This window comes from Amblyomma maculatum, chromosome 1, assembly GCF_055883805.1.
Source record: "Amblyomma maculatum isolate TAMU_Amacu chromosome 1, ASM5588380v1, whole genome shotgun sequence".
NCBI classification, from domain to species: Eukaryota; Metazoa; Arthropoda; class Arachnida; order Ixodida; family Ixodidae; genus Amblyomma; species Amblyomma maculatum.
The window spans coordinates 287,340,358-287,361,910 of NC_139344.1; the positions used below are offsets into that span (position 1 = coordinate 287,340,358).

General features: G+C 41.7%; 1 long non-coding RNA gene across 7 annotated transcripts in view; it reads left to right on the forward strand.

The window, feature by feature from the left end:
- LOC146206762 (uncharacterized) overlaps positions 1-21,167 on the forward strand; it is a 78,898-nt gene extending 57,731 nt beyond the window's left edge. For 4 of the 7 annotated variants that reach the window (XR_014704508.1, XR_014704514.1, XR_014704507.1 and 1 more), the window contains one exon: positions 20,836-21,167. This is a non-coding gene — a long non-coding RNA (uncharacterized LOC146206762). Of the gene's footprint in view, positions 1-12,636; positions 12,775-20,835 lie in introns of those variants that run through there. The other 3 variants (XR_014704511.1, XR_014704513.1, XR_014704509.1) reach the window with 1 other exon arrangement.
- Positions 21,168-21,553: the final 386 nt, after the last annotated feature.

Sequence of the window (21,553 nt, forward strand, 5' to 3'; positions counted from 1 at the left end):
ATTTCGACCACCTGGGGTTCTTTAACGTGCACTGACATCGCACAGCACACGGGCGCCTTGCTTTTCGCCTCCATAGAAAAGCGGCCGCCGAGGCCGGGATTCTACCCCGCGTCCTTGGGAACAGGTTGACCGCCGTAACCACTGCGCCACCCCAGCGGGGTCCCCTGTTTTTATGAAGCGGTGACACAATCAACGATAATTTCAGAGGTATCATTACTGAATGCGCAGCAGAAAAATGTGGTCGAAGTTAGGTAGAATACTGGTCGACTATGCGAGGATACAAAACATCTTTTTGAGGAACACAAAAGCGTTAAAGCTTCCAAGTAAACAGACTGGATAGAACTGGCACAGCTATTGAAGCAAATCAATAGGCATAAAATGCCTGGCGTTAGGAATTATAACTTGGAGAGAATTGAGCATGCTACAAAGAACGCTGTAACATGCAAATAGACAAGAGGAAACTAGGCATAGGTAAAAATCAGATATATGCGCCAAGAGACCAAGCGGGCAATGTGATTACCAATGTTCTCGCGAAGTTGGGAACTTGGAATATGCCCTTAAACAATCAAGAAATAATCGTGATATGGACAAGGAGAGTAGCCGAAAACTTCTATACGTTGATCTATACAGTTGCTGAAGCAATCATACCGATAATGCGAGTCGTAATAATGCACAGCAATTAAACAATCCGCCGCTAACGAAGATGGAACATTAAAAGCAACGAAAAAATGTAACTGCCGATTTGTTGACGGACGGCCAAGAGATTGTGCTGGAAAAACTGGCCACCCTGCACACGCAATGCTTTGACCTCAACAGCACCCAAACCTGGAAGAAAGCAAACTATGTCTTAAGCTACAAGAAAGGGGACGTCGATGTCTTACAAAATTACAAACCGATCAGCTTGCACTGAGCAAACGCTTATAGAATCGGGGCAACCTTATATGCATTGAGGAAATCCTAATAAAGTCAGGGGAACCTTAGACTTGAATCAACCAAATGATCAGGGTCGATCATATCCAGGCTATCAACCAGGCGAAAAATTCTCGAAATTTATTCAGCACCTATACGCAGCGTTCATATATATAGATTACGAGAAAGCATTTGACTTAATAGAAACCTCAGCCATCATGCGTTCTGATGATGTACGCGAGTCATCTGCACGGTCCGCTGCATGCCTGCGCATGCCCTTGATCCGTCCAGCATGATACTCAAAATAGAGTGAGCGAGCTTGAAAATTGTAAAGTGAAATCAGCAAATCGGACGTCGCGCAAGTACGAGTCAAGTCTTTCGCTGCAGACGAGGATCGAATGCAGTTCAAGCGCCGATGTTTGCCGCACCCCCCCCCCCCCCCCCCTCCAATTCCCGGCCGTTCCCTGACGTTGGGTGCTCTCGAAATAAACATGCCTTGTAGTCTAATGCCGTAAATAAATACGTTTATTACAACCAACGGCACACAACTTTCGGTACAGATGAACCGAACAAAACCAAGTGTGCGTGCTGCGCATCGCATTCATTCTCGTTTTGTCCGCTTCCGTCACGGCTGCTAATTTTCATCAAGTGAAAAAAAAAAAAAAAAAAAAAGCTCTCCTGTACACAGTGTACACGGCTCAAAATGCGACAGTATACATTAGCAGGGAACTAATAAAGGTAGCTTTGAACAAGGACTAATTGGACGATAGAAGATATGCCAGGGAGGTTTTGAGACTTGCGATTCGTATCTGCCGCGAAGTCGAGCATGGCGGCACACGCATCTCGTGTGCACCGTTAGCTGGTGGCGCTAGCGGAAAGATGCGCGGCGGCGATTCTTTTCCAAGTATACAAATGATTTTGCGCAGAAGAAAACGTGCCTTTCGCGGTAGATGAGTAATATATACTGTCTGAAGGTTTCTTTTTTAAATTTTTTACACAATTAACAAAGCATGTAATCGGCAAACGCTAAAAAAAAAGAAAAGCACTGACTAGCAAAATATATGGGGCTGGCATGCAAACGCATAATCCCTGATTTATGACTTGCTCACTTGGTTTTAGCATAGGTGTACCTTGTACCGCACTCACGCGCCAATTATTTTAGTGTGAAAGCGCATTTAAAACGGTCAAACCAACGACGTCTTTTATGGGAAGCCTCTGCTGAACTAAAGAAAAAAGGAAAACCGTCGAAGCGGACTCAAACTAAGGAATTTCTTGCGTGAGGCGAATACAGAACTATCGCCGCAGCCAATCATGATGACGATGAAGACTTTATTGTCGCCAGTTGAAGTAGGGAGGGATTCGACAACCCCGGCGACCCATGCACAGCGACCTGAACGGCGGGGCCGATCATCGACAGATGATTAGAACACAGCGCAAGCGACTGGCAGTCCGATCATATCGCATGTTTTATTGCCAGTCGCTCGCTCTGTGTTCTCATCAACTTACATCTGTTCGCAATGCATCCAAACAGAGACGCGCCTGCGTTGTCGTAAATTTTGTTTTCTGTACTCTGTCCATGTGTCTGAGTGCTGTCAATCACAATGAAACATGCAGAGATGGTTTGACAAATTGTTTCAGCGCACCCCGGAATTTTCAGCGGCATATATGCGTAAAATTATAGGTCCGATATGCCTCAAATGTAGATAGACCACAGAGACTTGGACGCTTTCGAACGATACTGCGGGGTTGGCGCAGTAAAAGAATCATTGTTTTATTGCGCCACGCTCACTTAATGATAGCTTTGTGTTTTTTTTTTGTTCGCATTTTATCAGTACGTGCGCCATTGCCTGTATATCCACAAGAGGTATGGCACAAAGAGAGACGGATGTCAGGCAGCTCCACTCAGTGCATTTCACCCCATCACTGGAGAGAGGGTGAAATAAATTCGCCATTCGGTTTAGAAAGCGCTTGCTTGTAACAAAGAATGGCAAACACACATGACGAAGCGCTTCTCTCCCCTTGTTGGATGCTTTAGCACATTCCAAAACTAAATATATCAAAGAGCCGCTTTTTTTTTTTAAACAAACGTTTTTTTCAACTACGTGCTGTGCATGTGCTTGCCATGACAGGCGCTCCCTCGCGGTCCGACATATCAGGTATTCTGTGGTATACCTACGTCACGGTGGCCGTTATGTTGCGTTATTAGCACGGCCAAAGGCCTATCTAATCGCCACCTGGTCCGGATTGCTCTGCTGAAGCCCTTCTTGTGGATTTGTGCGGAGGACATGCAAACTACTTAATGAGGAGTACCATTAGGTATACCTTATTTAACTATCTGCTACCCGCATCGTATATATCGTACATGGCGCCATCTGCGGGCCTTTATTTCACCCAATATGCCCAGTAATTATTTTTATTTTCCTGAATCCCTTTTAGTCATCTTTGTTTTTTTTTTCGGAGGCACGCTTGGTCATGGTTAACATGGTTGGGCGATGATTGAGCATCTTTATTGTCTGAGTCATACTCCGTCAATGTCAGGAGTAATTATTGGTTTATGTCGCCTTCATGGTGCCCATTGTTACTGGCCGTAACTCCTATTACCATCTCTCTCTTTTCCTGTTCACCTATGCACGCTACAGGTTGACGCACGTTACACATTGACACGAATTAGGATTCTATCATTTTCTGGGTGAAAGATAAACAAATAAAAAGTACCAGAAAAAACAATGCTCTGCTGGTGAGACTCGAAATCACGTCCGGTGCCAACTGAGCTGTATAGTATACAGCGGCGACTATTAAGTTTTCTACTTTCATATGCAATAACCTAACCTTGAGAATGTTCACCAGTGCCACTTTGACGAATAGCGGCGGGCATGGAACGTCCTGAGTTACCGAAGATGTCACGTAAAAGTGGTCGACAGGGAGAGTGCTGTGAAGCTTTTACGAATATATATGATACTCCGAGACGTGTAGACTTTTATCAGACCACTCCTGCGCAAGTGCATCGACAGGGGTGGTCGCGGCCACTGGGCCTGCAGGTGAGGAGACCGACAAACCGATGCACGTCTACGCGATAGTACGTCTCCAGCAAGCTATCCCTTTAATTTGTGATTAATGTATTGTGACTCAATCGCCAGAATGTAGGAGCTTCTGCACTTATTTTTTTATTATATTCACTTGGGAGCTAGAAATAATTGGGTGCTGAAAACGACCCTACAAATAAGGACAATTACGTTCCCACAATGAGTTACTGCTGTAATTATCAGAGTGGCCAAACACGGACTTTATGCAAAACAGATGCAGGAGATAAAAGTTGCCGTATTCATTCACGGAGTGTTTATGTATTTGTTCGACTATTTCTTTTCACCAAGGAACAATGCGCCGCTCATGCAAACATGCAAATAAGGAATAAAAAACACGCACACACACAGTGCGTATGTGTGTGCTAGTTGGTTGGTTTGTGGTGTTTAACGTCCCAAAGCAATTCAGGCTATGAGAGACGCCGTAGTGGAGGGCTCCGGAAATTTCGACCACCTGGGGTTCTTTAACGTGCGCTGACTTCGCACAGCACGCAGTCGCCTTGCTTTTCACCCCCAACGAAAAGTGGCCGCCGAGGCCGCTGCGATTCCGCGCCCTTGGGAACAGTAGTCGAGCGCCCTCTTTACACGGCCGGCTTACGCTTAACCGAGGCTACCGAACTTGACCACGGTTAACCGCCAATCGCGATTAGCTGTGCTTACACAGCTCGCCACCGTTCTCGGTTACGGCCACCATTGCCCATAAAGTACAACCGAAGCTACGCCGTGATCTGCGGAACGAAGCAGCATTTACAAATATCTTATTTTTAGTGTAGTTTCCGGAGTGCCGTCCGACAAGGCGTTAACAACGCAGTGAAGCCCCGCATGATGGCAGCACCTCATCGACCGCCGTAAACACCGTCGCGCTGGCCCCTCCTCCCTCAGACCATACGCGAGCGACACGGCGGCTCGCAAGCGCCGACGTCTACTCAAGACAGCTGCCGCCGGTGCATTGCGGCTCACCTTTGCATTGAGCCGGTGCATTGCGGCTTTATATTAGCTCTGCGATTAATGCATCGTCAAAGTTTATCATATCGTTATTTTATGGCGGCAGAATAGGATTCACAATAAGGAAGTTTCATGAGTACACCATTTCGACAGCGTTGATCAGTTCCAAAGCGCCGATCTCCGCGCCTTCGAAGAGAAATAATATAGGCCTATCGACGACTAGGGGTTACGCACCCCGCCGTAGTTTGCCGCGCTCGCTCGCTTCACCGCCGCAGTAAGTGTAACGTACCTCAGCCTGCTCGCAGCATCCCGCACTGCAAGCGTTGCGAACTTGTGCACTTTCATTATAAAGCTAAGACCGCGCATTTGACCTTCCGCGCTCAGCACCAAGCTGCACAAACGATACTGCAGACACAGGATGGTGCTTCAGTACGCAGACGCTTGGCTGTTGACCGTAACCGAAGACGCCGGGCGGCACAGTAGATACCGGCTATTCAATACGGGCAAACGAGTACACTGCTGAAGCAGACACGCTCGTACGCTTCGCGCACTCGAGTGCCGACGAGCAGCCTCCGTCAACAGACGCCGCCATAACCTCGGTTAGCGACGCAAACCGAGGTCGCCAAACTCGGTTTGCCGTGGTTAACTCTGCCCGTGTAAAGAGGGTATCACCACTGCGCGCGCCACCTCGGCGGGGTGTGTGTGTGTGTGTCTGTATCTATGTATATATATATATATATATATATATATATATATATATATATATATATATATATATATATATATATATATATATATATATATATATATATATATATATATATACACATGCATACAAGTCCCTATCAAGTCCTGGAGCATCAATGGACAAGAAGTGGAAGCTGTGACAGATATTACCTCGGAAGGAGACTGCAGTCATGAAATTAGGAGACGCCTGCTTCTGGGAAAAAGTGCAATGGTTAGTCTTGACCTCCTAGTAAAGAGCAGAGACATTAGTCTGCCAACCAAGATCCGCATAACTCGTGCTATGGTCTTTCCAGTTGTGATGTATGGATGCGAGAGTTAGACTGTGAAAAAGGCTGACCGCCGAAGAATTGACGAGTTTGGATTGTGGTGCTGGCGAAGACTCTTGAGAGTTCCTTGGACTGCCAGAACATCAAATCAGTCGATATTGTCGACCATAAACCCATGACTGCTCATTAGAGGGTCAAATTCTAAAGTTAAAGCTCAGCTACTTTGGTCATCTGATGAGAAGATAGGAGTCGCTGGAGAAAGATTTGATGTTGGGAAAGGTTGAGGGTCGCCGGAGAAGGTGTAGGCAGGGAACGCGATGGTTAGATGGCATCCTCGAGGCACTGCAGATGAAGTTATGTGATGTTAGGAAGATTGTGAGAGACCGGAAAGCGTGGCGTGACGTGGTCCATAGGGTCACGAAGAGTCGCACACGACTGAACGACTGAACTGAACTGATATATATATATATATATATATATATATATATATATATATAGATAGATAGATAGATAGATAGATAGATAGATAGATAGATAGATAGATATATATATATATATATAGACAGACAGATAGATAGATAGATAGATAGATAGATAGATAGATAGATAGATAGATAGATAGATAGATAGATAGATAGATAGATAGATAGATAGATAGATAGATAGATAGATAGATAGATAGATAGATAGATAGATAGATAGATAGATAAATGGATGGATGGATGGATGGATGGATGGATGGATGGATGGATAGATAGATAGATAGATAGATAGATAGATAGATAGATAGATAGATAGATAGATAGATAGATAGATAGATAGATAGATAGATAGATAGATAGATAGATAGATAGATAGATAGATAGATAGATAGATAGATAGATAGATGGATGGATGGATGGATGGATGGATGGATGGATGGATGGATGGATGGATGGATGGATGGATGGATGGATGGATGGATGGATGGATGGATGGATGGATCGATGGATGGATGGATGGATGGATGGATGGATGGATAGATAGATAGATAGATAGATAGATAGATAGATAGATAGATAGATAGATAGATAGATAGATAGATAGATAGATAGATAGATAGATAGATAGATAGATAGATAGATAGATAGATAGATAGATAGATAGATAGATAGATAGATAGATAGATAGATAGATAGATAGATAGATAGATAGATAGATAGATAGATAGATAGATAGATAGATAGATCGATCGATCGATCGATCGATCGATCAATCGATCGATGCGGTGGCCTTGTGGTAGAGCATCCGCCTTGTATTGGGAGGCACCAGGTTCGGTGCCGCCGGGCATCCCCGGTTTTTCAATGGGTATACAAGCTTTCTCCCGGCCTGGAGCTCGGCTCTGTGGGGTGAATTGCTTGGGGAAGGGTCATAGGTCCCAAATAGTTGCACTGATGGGACAGTGATCTGTCATTGGACAACAATAAGTCCGCCTCGCGTGGCAAAAGCCCATTATGTGGCCCTTTATTTTTCCCGCAAAGTTGGACAGCCGGAAATCCGGACGATACATGGCAAAATTACATTTCAAAAGGAATTAAATTACTTTAGTCGTTACTTCTCCCAAGAAGTAATAAAATTACATTACAATTTCTTCTACTGAGTAATTCAATTACATTTAAATTACTTTCTAGTTTTCATCCATGCAAAAACTAAGTAAAGCTAGTGAACAAAACAACTTGTCCAGACGCGAAGCACACACATTCTTTTCTCTTCCCGCCAAATTCTGTCCTAGAGGCCTATTCCTTCCCTCTTTCCTACAGCAATTGCCATAACCAAAACAAGACAACCAGAAATAAAAAAGCAGAAGCAGAGGGGTCGTGAAATGGCCGGCAGACCCAGCGGCTTGCTGGCCCTGAGCTGTCTGTGTCATTTCAAGGGCTCGAAGAAGCTAGCTTATTTATTGCTTCCGCAGTCCCAAGAATTGACGTTAGTACCTTGCGCGCACTGCTCAGTAATGCTCAAGCCACAGCGGCTGACGCCATGAACCCTTCCACCTATCTCCTTCCACCCAAATCCTCCCCCGCCCCGTGGTGACGAGTGTAACCAAGCGCCGCTGTGCCCTAGCCGACGCAACAGGGAGTGCCACTGCGCCGTGCTCCCTAGTTTTATATACTCCAGCCTTCTTGCACCATCTCTCCCTTCGGCATTCCCTTGACGCCTTGTATCCTGCTGCTTGGAGAATGGTTATGGGGTAGCCGCACTAAGTGATCGTGATACACACGATGTCTCAGGCGCACTGCTCTACTCAATTCTGTCTCTTTTTGCCTGTTCATTACGCTGGCTTTGCTTGCCGCATGTCATTTCTGCTTTCGCGGCACTACTTTGTTGTCTATTGAAGGAGTAGTGGAGCACTATAGTAAAAGTAATTTCGAAAGGTATTAATTACTTTTGCTGCAAAATTACTACAAAGAGTAATTCATTACATTACTATATTACCAACCGAAAAAGTAATTCATTACATTACAAATTACCGCCGAAAGTAATTAAATTACAGTAGTTTCATTATTGTAATTCAATTACTGCCATGTCTGCCAGGACTGCAGTGAGTGAACCTTTAGGTCTTTCGACACACTGGTTTAGAGCGTTTCGCACTTGAACCTTCAAGACTTTTTGTGGGTTTTCACTTGTGCAGGACCCGTCAGTTTTGAGCCCCGTGAAACACGGTAACTCGAACTACCTTTGCACGCTAAAGTCTTCGGAACTATTTTGCCCCAGAGGGAGCGCAGCGGGTTTCGAAGCCGAGACGGACGCCCACACCACATTATATATATGATTACGTGCTACGTGACGCTCGCGGTATAACAGGATATTTCACATCCGCCGCTAGGAATATGGGTGGCGCTGGTGAAAAGGCTTCGGTTACTGTCAACATAAATACCTGAGAAAGCAGAAGGCTGGACAGCCGTCGTTGTAGCTCAGTTGGAAGAACAGTTGGGTTCGACTCCCACCAACGGCGCGTTGTTTTTTCTTCTGCTTTTCATTTAATATTCTTTCTCCCTAAAATCACCATAAGACTCTGGTTAATATCAACAACAAACGTAAAAAAACGAAAAAACTAAATAAACTCCCAACGTTTACCTTCGACTCGCAGACTGTTCGCGCCTTTAAATTATATATATTACCAACCCGAAAAAGTAATTCACTACATTAGAAATTATATATATATATATATATATATATATATATATATATATATATATATATATATATATATATATATATATATATATATATATATGTGTGTGTGTGTGTGCTGTTCCAGGTAACTTGGGAGAAGTTTTTACCAGATACGGTTAGCTCTCACAGTGAAAACAATTCAGAGCTGTTCAGAGTCGCCTATGCTAACCTTCGCTATTTTTTCGCTCAATAAAGTTATTTAATTAGTGAAGTAATCAGCTATTTTGGTAATTATTGGCATGAGAGAAAGTGCCGATACAAAAGTTGTAGATCGTCTCGAAAAACAGGTAGCTACGTTGCTTCCATAAAACTAGCGTTTACGCAAAGTGATATATTTCCCAGCCGAAAACGATGTCTGGCGTAAAAAAAAAGGGAAAAGAAAAAAGGTTTCCCTCGTGACTACGGCGTCACTTTAAAGCCTCGAGTCGCGCCCGAGAGAACAAAACCTGCTTTTCTGGTCCGTGCTCTGTATACGATGAAGCTGGTTGTACGCACTTGGCGAATTTTTTAAACAGCTGGTCACGTGACAGAATTTTTTGAAGGGCTATAAATCGGGCGGCGTAAGTCGTAAGGTGGTGAAAATAATGTATCTACCTGTCTTTCGAGATCTACAACATTTGCATTGACACTTTTTCTCTCAAGGCAATAGTTAGAAAAATAGCTAATTAGTCTTCACTAATAAATTAACCTTATTGAACGCAAAAATACCGAAGGTTAGCATAGGCGACTTTGAACAGCTCTAAATTCGTTTCACTGTGATAGGGTTAACTGTTTAAAATATAATCTTGGTCAAACTTAGCTGGGATATGTATATACACACATGGGTGCGCTCAGATAAGAACGGTAATCCAGGTACCGTGATCATTTTTTTAGACGAAATATTTATATTGTAGTGGGCAAATGTCTCAATGAACCTTATAGTTTTGCAAGATACGGAGTAGTTTCCTCGGCAAAAAAATATAAAAAGATGCATATATCACAAGCGGTGGAAAACACAGTTTTTGCGATTTGAAAAAGTGGCAGGTTTAGAGACCAGCTGCTTGCACACTAATATTTTGTCATTCTTTTTTTTCCTCACAGCATTCATGTAACTTTTACTTTTACAAAAACTATTAGGAACATGTCTTGTTGCTGCTATTAATTTAGTAAAAGATCGCAAACTTTGCTAGAGGAGCGACATGCTCCAAAAATCTCCCCTTTCCACCTTAAATACTGGCCTGATGCCTTAAGTTCTTTACACTAAATCTTTTTCTCCTTATTGTGCATACTCATAAAAAAGGTATTTGTGGTTACTAACTTTTAGGGTAGTAATTGCTTGTCACATATGTTACTAACTAGTTACTAAGTCTGCTAGGATAGCATATACTACCTCTAGAAGGTAGTAATCAGAACTACATGTAGCAAATTTCACTACCTCTAGTTGTAGTACCAGACTACATTTAATAAAATTTACTACCTATAGAAGGTAGGAAGAGCAACTACCTTTACTAGTATTCACTACCACTGCAGGTAGTGGGAGTATCTACCTTCAGCAAAATCTACTACCTATAGGAGGTAGAAAGGGGAACTACCTTTAGCAAAACACACTACTTCAGAGGTAGTAATAGCAGCTACCTATATAAAAATATAATAACTCTGTAAATAGTAACACCCACTACATTTAGCAACTCCCACCACCTACAGAAGGCTGTAACAGTAACAATCTGTACTAAAACACTACACATTTAGCAAACTCCTCTGCTTTGTTGCTATAACCACTAACCTGAATGCTGGATTACATAAGATGGAAGCACTGAAGCAGTGGTCATACATGGCTTCCAAAAAAGAAACAAATCGAACACAAGTGTGGCTAAGAAGATGCGACTTTATTTCTCATCATTCACTTCACGTATTCAACTTTCTAAATAAAAAAATAATTGCCCGCATCACAAGTGGTGAAAAGGAGATTGACTGAAGACGAGAAAAATACTCAAAAAGAGAGCAGGTACTTTTGTTAAATTTTGGTTATAACTTATCACACATTCGCATGAGACAGTGTATTTACATCAGAGCTCAGTGTGGTGAACTTCAAACCTTTGTAGGAGGTTTAGGTATTGAAGGCTTGTAGAGCCTGGTGTGTCTTCGAACACTTTTAGCAATGATGATGACAACTGATAGAAGGAATAGCATACAGTAAGTATCAGCATGTCTATGGAAGTTGCTTTACTACAGTAATTTAACCAGCAGGTGCAATGAAAATCACAACTAAAAGAGGGTTTTTGGCAGATACGAATGGAAGTACCAGCTCATAAACTGCCTAGCCTTCTGCCTTGGCTACCTCTAGCAATACCTCAGATATGAGGAAATATTTTGCTCCTTATTCTTTGTCCATTAATATCCTGCATAAGTATGAAATACTTGTCGCAGCGATAGCTAGAACTGGTCAACTGCCCACAATATGGCAACTAAATGAAGCAGATTCTAGATCTTCATGAAGCACTATAAAAGAATATTAGCAATAGCTATCATATGAGAATGTGTCAAATTTGCTTCAAAAAGAATGTGCCGCTTATAGCAAAGGGACCTACTAATATACAATTGAAACAGTACATCAGCAATTCCTACCCTGAGACTCAAAACTGGTTTGGTTTGGTTTGTGGGGTGTAATTTTCTAAAGCAACTCAGGCTATGAGACACCATAGTGGAGGACTGCAGAAATTCCGACCACCTGGGGTTCTTTAATGTGCACTAAACATCGCACAGTCCACGGGCGTCTTGCTTTTCACTGGTGTAGAAAAGCGGCCGCCTAGGCTGGGATTCGATCCCGCATTCTTGCGCATAGTAATCGAGCATCGTAATCACTGCACCACTACGGAGACTGAAAACTGTCTCCCAAAAATGGCCAATTGAAACATTCCTCACATCCTGACATTACGCAATAGACAGCGAGCTTGTCAAAAAGCATATTACTAATTATTAAAAAGATGGCTGTTAGGTGTACGTGTAAATTGCTGGATAGACCTGCTAAATAAGGCCAAGCTCTTTAAGAATAACTGAAGGCTTTTAGAGTACTGTTGCTTAACCTGCAATATTTTATTTGTTACACTGACTTTATTGCTTACAATCTTTAGGAGAGCCCAATTTCCTCTTCGAATTTTGGTTTAAGAAAAAATTTGCCGATAACTGCTTTGAAATAGCAGACTGAAATATTTGCACCAAGCTACTGTTTATGTAAACCTGTTTTCCCACTGGTTTTAAATGATAAGTCGCAGAATAAAAAAATGGGCCACGTGCAGCTGTACCCCTTCAGCAACCCAAGATGCATCCAGGAGAAAAAAATAGCTTTTCGCTGGTGTGCTTTATTGCTGAAACCCCGCTTTGTTGATACACGCCATGTTGCTGAAACCAAGGAACAAAAAAATAGGAAATGGGTTTTATTAATTGATAAACTGCAGACTAAGCTATACGACTCATGAGCTCTCATCTGATTTCAGTGGACCAGGAAACTCAGTCTTTTAAAAGCTTGATACCTGGCGACGCTTTGGTGTATATTATATTGACTGGTGTGGACTGAACAGTGTTGATTAGAAAACAGTTTTGCCTATAACTCGAGTGGGAGCAATAAAAGACCTTTCATATGAATTGTATGCCTTCGTCCAGATTGTTTTCATGAATGATATGGTCAGTGCAGAGAAAAAGAGTGCAGGCACAAGGACGACTATACATTTGTCATTTGCTAATCCTACACAGGTGACCACAATAACAGCGTCAACTAACTGTTACTGCTCTGATTTCTTGCTCAACTGCAATGTAAACAAATTGCTAACATTATATCTATGCCCAGATATTGCCGAGCTGGGTGTCCTCCTAAGATTTAGGATATGAAGCTTACTTCCAAAAGTCCAACAGACCATCGAAATCTGGCTAGCATTAGTGCAGACCTGAAAGGCATGTACTTGTGCAGGCCGACTGAACAAAACTAAATGACACAAGGAAAAGCACAACACTGCTAGAAGAAAAATGAAAATGTTGTGTAAACCAAAATGTGACATGTTCAGTCGCATCTATAATACAAAGCACAAATCAGTGATAAAACCATTTGTTACAATTCACCTAATGACTCTTGGGAGATACCTTGCACATACTTCAACACGAAACTGAAGCATTCACATATGGAGCCAAGTAACTATCACATCTTCCCTACAAAACTCATGGGATAATTTCAAACACAAGAGGCATGGTCTGCAGTTTTTCCAGACACCTGTAAATTTCAAACACTTGTAGTTAAAAGTTGGTGGGATAAACATAATCATGCATCCCTGAACGTGCGATGGCTTGCAGACGGGCACTGCAGTGTGCTTGCTGGTAGATGATTTAGTGCGTCCTTCATTTGTGCTGCGGTGTGTAGGTGAGCAGCAGGTAGGCATTGGCTATTCTGAAGTGCTCAAGTAGCTGCATATATAATGAGGGGAAAAAATCAACAAGTAAAACCAAGCACACAACAGTCTTTACCCAGTAATCGAAACAGACAGCTATAATCAGTACCTACAATCATGAGGATTCTGGGCAAGCAACTTTAACAAGACTGCTCACAACACCATGAAAAAAATGCTAGACTTCAGCCTCTATACAATATACTGTGTTTGCCAAAAGCAACCAGCCTGCATGGTTTATTTCTCATTTGTACTGGAGAGTCTTTACAGTTTCCCTAAAGATGAAAAAGTCATGAAAGGCAGTTAAGGTTTTACCTTGCCTTCGAAGATTTAGAATGGGAGGTGCCATAAGCGCTCCACAATATGGAGAATAGGCAAACCTCGAAGCCTGGTTCCTAGAAAAAAATTCTAACATGCCACAAGTCTCAAATGAGGCTATTTTGAAACTTTTCTTTTTACTCCATGATGTGAGGCACACCTATCTTAAAATTAGAAAATGAATAAGAAAATTGGTGCTCTAAATGTGTATGAATGTTTCTGTTATGCATAAAATTAAAGCACATGAAACATTTTCCCAATTATGACATGTTTGAAGAGTAGGTTGCTTCAAAACTCAAAAAAAAAAATTACCCCATCATCCCATAAATTCCTCCATAAATTGTCTAAGTTTCAGGAACTGGTTTCCTGGAGGAGATAAATAGTCTAGGTGAACACACTGCATTATTCTGCTTCAAACAATGTTATCAAAAATGAAACATACAGCTTCTCAAGCATCGTCATAAATGTTTGAATAAAGGTGCCAAATTAGCAAACAATGCCCGTTGCTAAAATTTTACCCTTATGTTAAGGCCGAGACCTGCACTGTGAAGAGACAGCACATGTGATTACATTATTATGAATAATTGCTGGTTTGTTACATAAGTGGCACAGCCATTTGTGGGTGCAGGTAGCAGCATGAAGTGACACCCATAGGAATGCCGTAAACAATTGCTTTGAAATTTCCAAGTTTCAGACTATGGCACGTCTATGGCAATTTTCTTCATTTATCATAACTAGGTGCAATCTAGAGCAAGAAAAGGTTGTGTAAGATGTCATTTCAAAGCCCGTATTTTCAAATCACTCCAACATGAATTTGTCACATTTATTTCACACATCCACATTCTGTTCAAATTTCAACCTGATTTCTTTACCTTGTAGTACTTCTGATGGGCAAAACTGAGCACAAAACTAAGAAATAGTGAGGAAATGCCTGTTCTAGCAAAACTATGAAGAAATAAATACATTTAAATAATGGGAACAAAGAGATCCCCAACACGTATTTCATGAATAAATGCCGGTTACAAAAAAAAAAAAAAAGTAAAGCAAGTATGCCCACTGGGGAAAGACAAAGCATCAATCTGGGGACACAAAAGTCATCAAGGATGCACTGTGATAAAAAAAAAAAATATACTGAAAGCTGTCTTTTACAACTGAATTGCTAAGGGCGGTGACACGAGCGGCTATCCACACCCACGGATAGTCTGCGTCTGTCACAGACCAGCATTGGCTTACAATAACATAATCAGGTATGCTTTCCCTTTATGTTAAAGGTCGCAGGGTTAGCGTATAGGCAATATTCTAAGGAGCTGGGAGTCTTATTTGTTGATTTTTTGCCTTCACTTTACACCCTTCTCCCAATGCTCGAACAAAACAACAAAACGTTTCATCATTGATAACGTTACTGGAAACAATACAATGCAACATGTTTTCATATTCTTTGTCATCTCTTAGAAACTGGATCCTTAATTTTAAGAAAAATTAGGAATGCAATTTTTTCCTTTAATTCCTGAGTAAGACTACTATGTTGACATGCATCGAATTTGGGACAGTGTTTAATGTGCTGCCATTCTGTATATGAAAAAAAAAAATATATTTGCAAACATTTCGCAATAAAGTGGATATCCATTCTGCACAGGTGTGTCTTCCAGTCACAGTGAAAAAAAAGTTAAAATAGCTTTCTTTCAGACTTGTGGCTACAAGTCTGAAAGAAAGCTAAAAAAAAAAAGCTCAGATGTGCCGGCACATCTGAGCTTTTTTTTTTAAGTGGTGACTTTCTCACAGCATCAGAAATATGCCTGACATTCTACACTCTTTCTCCTTTTTATTCCGAGCACATAAAATATATTGATCAGTGCCTGTATATCCCAATCCAAATAGATACCAAACTTGCAAAAAAAAGTGCACGCACCGAAAAGCTGCTTAGGCCACGATGTCAGTCATACTTCTCCTTCCGAAATACTAGCAATAGCACAAAACTAATTTCACTGCTGGTATATTGAGCTATGTGTGCACAATATTAAGGCAACCAAAAAACTTTGCACAGATAAACGCCCCTAAGATCAAACTAGCTGCAAGCGCAGCGAACATGAATGACACTAAGGAAGTGAAATGACGTTTTCATTTCTGGTTTGAAACTGTTTACTACTGCATCTGTTTAAAGCTTCCATTTAAAGCCACGATACAAAGCATCAATGAATGCAACTACCCACTACTGCTAACTGCCCGCCTGTGCTGTGAACAACACTAAGATACGCATAATTCATAAAAAATACAAAATGCTTATTTAGTATTGAAAAAAATTACTCTTGTAATGCACATTTGACTACGTGTGGTCACTAAAATTGTTTCGAATCATTCTACTGCTAAACACGTAACGGCTGAGTAGTACACTAGTTTGTACCTTGGCGTCAGTCTATACCATGCTTTACAGAGATAGGAATATTTTTGTACATGTACACAAGCACCAAAAGTAAATGCAGCGACCACTGTGAAACATGCGCCACCACAACAACCTGCTTTTTGCGCGCTGGTTCTACTCATCGCATTAATGCACATAATTATTATTAAAAAAAAGGCGAGTTTAAAACAGACTAACAAAATACTTATCTAAAATTAAAGATTGAGAACCACATTGATTATACTAAGAGATAAGTAAATGGCAAAATAAAAGCTTATTCGTTCACTCACTTGCCTCGAAAAGGGTCGGTAACACAGGTCACAGCTCATTCGGGCTACTGATCCCATCTGTTTCCATACTCTTTCTTTCTTTCTTTCTTTCTTTTGGAACGGCAGCGTACAGTCTGCATCCAGGGCTCTAATTAGGCACAAAGCTGGCAGGCTGGGGAAAAGTGGTTTTTGTACTCATCTTCCGCGGTCATGAAGGCACGGTCTCGTTCTGTACTGTCTGTGAAGGGAGTGGTTAAGCGGATTAATCTCAGTCCTGGTGATATGGCTTTCAATGGAGCTTTTAAACGTGTGCTTGGCGCTCTGCGCAAAAAAAAAAAAAAAGTTCTGAATCGACGCATGAAGACAAACAATGGAATCCGTAGGTGCCGCGTATGCACTATGTTATCTCAACCAAAGAGCTCAGCACTGGCATTTTTTTTAGATCTTGCAGCATTTAGTTCGTTCACTTGTCGGAAGTTTTGTATTGTATTGCGTTTGTTTTAGAAAACTGCCGCTTTTTGTTTGTTACTATTTATGTAACCCCACTCCTCTCTATAATGCCTCGGCGATTGAGGGTATGGAAAAAAAATAAGTATAAAAACGAAATAGTGTAGCAATGTAATCAGGAGTGTTGAATACTTCAATATACCTATCGTATATAGTATCAGGTATCTTCTGATCATGGTAGTAACAGTTAAGTTACATTTACTACCCCTGCTTCCAGTGAGGTAGTAATGAGGTCATACAAAGGTTGTTTCAGTCAAAAAACGTAGTAACAGCAGGAGTTACTACCAGGTTACTGAAATGACCTTTGATTTTTACCTCTCTCAAGAATACTCAGTACCTCATAAATATTGCGGCATGAAAAAGTTTTGCATTATATTGTTTATTATTACAAAATAAGTATAAAACTGAGTGCTGTTTGTGAAAGTTGTCGATATTCTGCCCTACATTGTGGCGCAAGTGTTACCTCTGCAACTTTTCACTTGTATTAGCGAGATCTAGTTCTCCACTTCTGTAAAAATTGGAAGCTCTAGACTTGTTTACTTTTTCTCCATATTACATTGAAACCGGCCAAAATTCGAAATTATCCAAAAACGGACAACTTTGACTCGAATTTAAGAAACTACAGCTTCTTCGATATTTATCGAAGTCTATAAAAACAATCGTAAGTGCTTTAAAACATGATGTACTAAAATGTATTGCAATATGTAAACTGGAATATAAAGATAAATACAAACTGAACGCATGTTGTCATGCTATAGAAGTGCTTGTGGATTCCTCTTAGGAGCAGGTGTCAAAATTTCAATTTATTATTTGCTGACTTTAGTTACATTTTAACTTATGCAATATCCAATGACTTATTAATGCACTGTTGATGATTGCTTTAAGTGGAATAAATTCGCTATTCCTGATAATTTCATGCGAGAACGCGTTACAATTGAACTTTTTCTCTCTCCTGTAATCTTCTTTTCCGTAAGCTTTCCGTAAATCGACGGACAATCGTAATGAGTAAAACCTGCCCTCAAACTTATATATAATTTAATTCTTGAGAAGCGCGTCTTTGGTGGATTTACCTTTTCGAATCCGAACTGCATGTCACTTATGACCCTATATGTTGTGAAGGATTTTTCTAGTCGTATATTAATGGCGCATTCAAATACTTTAGATAAAAAGACTTCTTCCGTGCCACCCTTGTGAAAGGACAGATGCGAGATATCTTGAGCTAGTCAGAAAAGATCCCAGTCACAAACACTTTGTGCATGTGCACACAAGATGCCAGAGATCGAGCTTTATCGTTGCGCAAGGTGACATATTCGCCGTTCTATTTCACTTTTATGTTTACATCATAAATATGTCTACACTCGCACTCGCTTATGCCGCTGCAGTCACCTCCTCACTCATCGCAAAGCTTACATAATCTCAGCTTCAATCGCACATATGGAAAAATGCAGTCAGTCAATTCATCTTCATTAGCTAAAGCTATTAGGCTTTGCAACGTTCTTCCTGACACCTGTTTTGTTCGTATTTTCATTTTTTTTTTGTGTGTGTTCACATGCTGATTTTAATTCCTTTTGGATCAACTTTGAACGCCTTCTGTTTGTCCAGAATTTGCTTTGTACCACGTCCGTTGTACCGTCATTCTGCTTTTTATCTCTACGCAATCCTTTCTTGATAAGCCCCCTTCACCCAGTGCTCTTTGGGGCTTGTGAGGTACGAATAAATAAATTATTAATTATCAAGTATATAAAAAACTTTTTATATATGATAGCCCCCCGACGGGCAACTGCTTATATCGTTGCGAAGCCAAGCCACAAAACGGAGCAACGGCTTCTATCGTTGCGCAGCCAAGCCACAAAACGCGACATTATCTTCTTCTTTTTTTTTTTTTTAACAAACGAAAATAAAGCTTGTCTCATCTGAATCCTTTCCAGCTATTCTTTATCTCCACTGCAAAACGAGGTGCGCTCGCGGCAACTTGCCCCGTCCCACGCGCCAGCTGGCTGACGCCGATAAAGAAAGCACCGCCAACGTTTCGACCTACCGCTGCAAAGGGGCTCACAGGCGCAGCTAATTTCGTTCACTTAGACCATCGCAGAGCATGAATGCGCTAGCCACGTGTTATCTCTTTTATTTTTCTTTGTATTGCGCACGTTTCCTACGCTGCCATGAAAACAGATACACGTGACACCCAATCGCAAAACATGGCATCTAGATTTCTGGATTTTGTGCATGAGTCCTTGCACTAGGAGTTCCTTTCTTTTCTTTTATCTGGGGGCTGAATACTATAGGACCCTCAACACAATGGATTGTTTTCCAGTAAAGCAACGCTAATAAGGGGACAGTTCTCTTCACGCGTTTTGAACTCTTGTAAAAAGATGACTCACACCTATCTTTCTCCCTAGTGGAGACCAGCCCTGCAGAGTACTGCCTGCAAAGTAATCTCACCCTACCACTGTAAAGGAATTTTCGCACAAAAGATGGGAGGGAGCATAGGCGACCCAAACTGGAAAACACTACAATGGTGGCTACTTGAGAAAAGGTCTATCATCTGGCGCCCCCTCCGGTCCCCCAGCTAGGTTTGGAGGCAGATCCACTGTTCTCGGCTCTACTTTTTGTAGGTGGAGGAACTAATACTTTCGTGTCACTGCACACACACCTGGACGAGGAATAGAACTTCCTTACTTTTTGTGGTGCTTAAGTGCTGCCATATATCGACAAAAAAAAGTTCAATTCTGAGTTGCCTTGGAGCTGGTGAGCCCTCTTAAAGGCAGTTGCAGATTTCATCAGTAGGACGAGGACGTCGACATCCACTCTTGTTGACATTGCGGTCCTGTAAGTGTCTGTGTAGCGTTTACTGGATTGTGTCTTCCGCTTGACCCGCTCGCTTAGGCGATGGAACCATGGTCATTAAAGCATATGGCTGATGGGTGTCCGACAGCATTAAGTCTAGTCCCTGGCAGACGTGCTGGAGAAGCTGCTGTTATATCATGCGACGTGCAACCCTAAACGCCCAAGTATCCTGTCACGGTCTGGCGCAAGGGGCGCCGCTCGAGTGTAGGTGCTAACGAAACTTCACACCTGGTTAAACCGCTCTAATTGACAGTTTGCTTAAGGGCACAATAAGGACGAATGTTGCAAGGTTCCTGCAGGAAAGCTGCCAATTCCCGACTCTGGGTCCCGTTATCGCAAACAATTTTTTCTGGGTAGCCTTCGAGCACCAACACTGACACCAAGAAGCTTGTTACTGTGCGTGTTGTGGCTTGATTGCAAAAATGTACTTCGGGCTACTTACAATAATACTCCACTAGCGTGATCATATATTGGCAATCATGTGATGCTTTCTCGCTTGGACAGGCCTACTGGAGCCAGTTCAAACTCTTCTCTGGTAAAGGAAGAAGACTTTTGGTCAACTCTGCATGCCCATCGTGCTATCCGAAAAGGATGCCTTCCTGGCCCTTGAGTAGAAACAGTTACGGAGACGCAGTGACGAAAATCACCCCCCCCCCCCCCCCCCCGCCCTTAACACGTCTAGCCTTGTCGCTAATATAGCACAGTGGCGCGTACCACAGATGCAACCGAAAATTCAGCTCCCCTGTACTTCAACATACGGTTACCTATAAAACATAGCGACTTTGGTGCCGCTGGAGGCAGGTAATCACAAAACCCAATGCACAACAATTAGCAAGTTCTGTGATTTAATCATGACTTGGAATTTTGAAAATGTTTATGAGAATAATGATGCAAATAAAGCTTATGTTGCCTTCTTGACAGCTTGCAGTTCAAGACTGATTCTAGCCTTCATAAAAAATGAGGAAAGCCATGGATGTCAAGATATGTATAAAAGACTGAAAAAAAAGAACAAACTGTTTGCATACTTTCTGCAAACAAGAATAAAAAAGGCTTGTGAGGAGTATAAAACAGAACAAAAACAACTGAACTCGGACCCACGAAAGGCCAAATTACGGTACTTTACAGCAAAAGTTTCCGATGCTGCGTATTAGCATAATTCAGTGAAGGTATGTAAGCTTTCAGAAAAGTTAACTACAAATGCAAAATACGTCTAATTTTTATGAACGTTGACGGTTCTCAATAAACTGGCTCTGGTTTGGCAGACATGTTTAACTGCAGAATCCTTTTGTTTGATAACAGCCCTGTCCGGGTGATCAGCTGTGCTGTATTTCCGCGCTGTATGTAACATGCCTTGACAACGTCGATATATCTGGAAGCTTGTGATGCTGATGACGTACTCAAGATAAGTTTATACCTTAAATCTGGTGATTCATTTTGTTATCCGGGCCTTAATTAAGGCTGCTTCACGGGCCCAATTATTGCACATTAGCACAAATATACAGCCGTGTGATATTAACTGATGTTTTACCACGATATAATAAGATAGCTCCAGTCATCATCCCTCACAAAAATGCATGAACATGCAACAAATGATTTGAAATAACTACCACCTAATCTCGCTTCTACCTGTTTGCTCTTA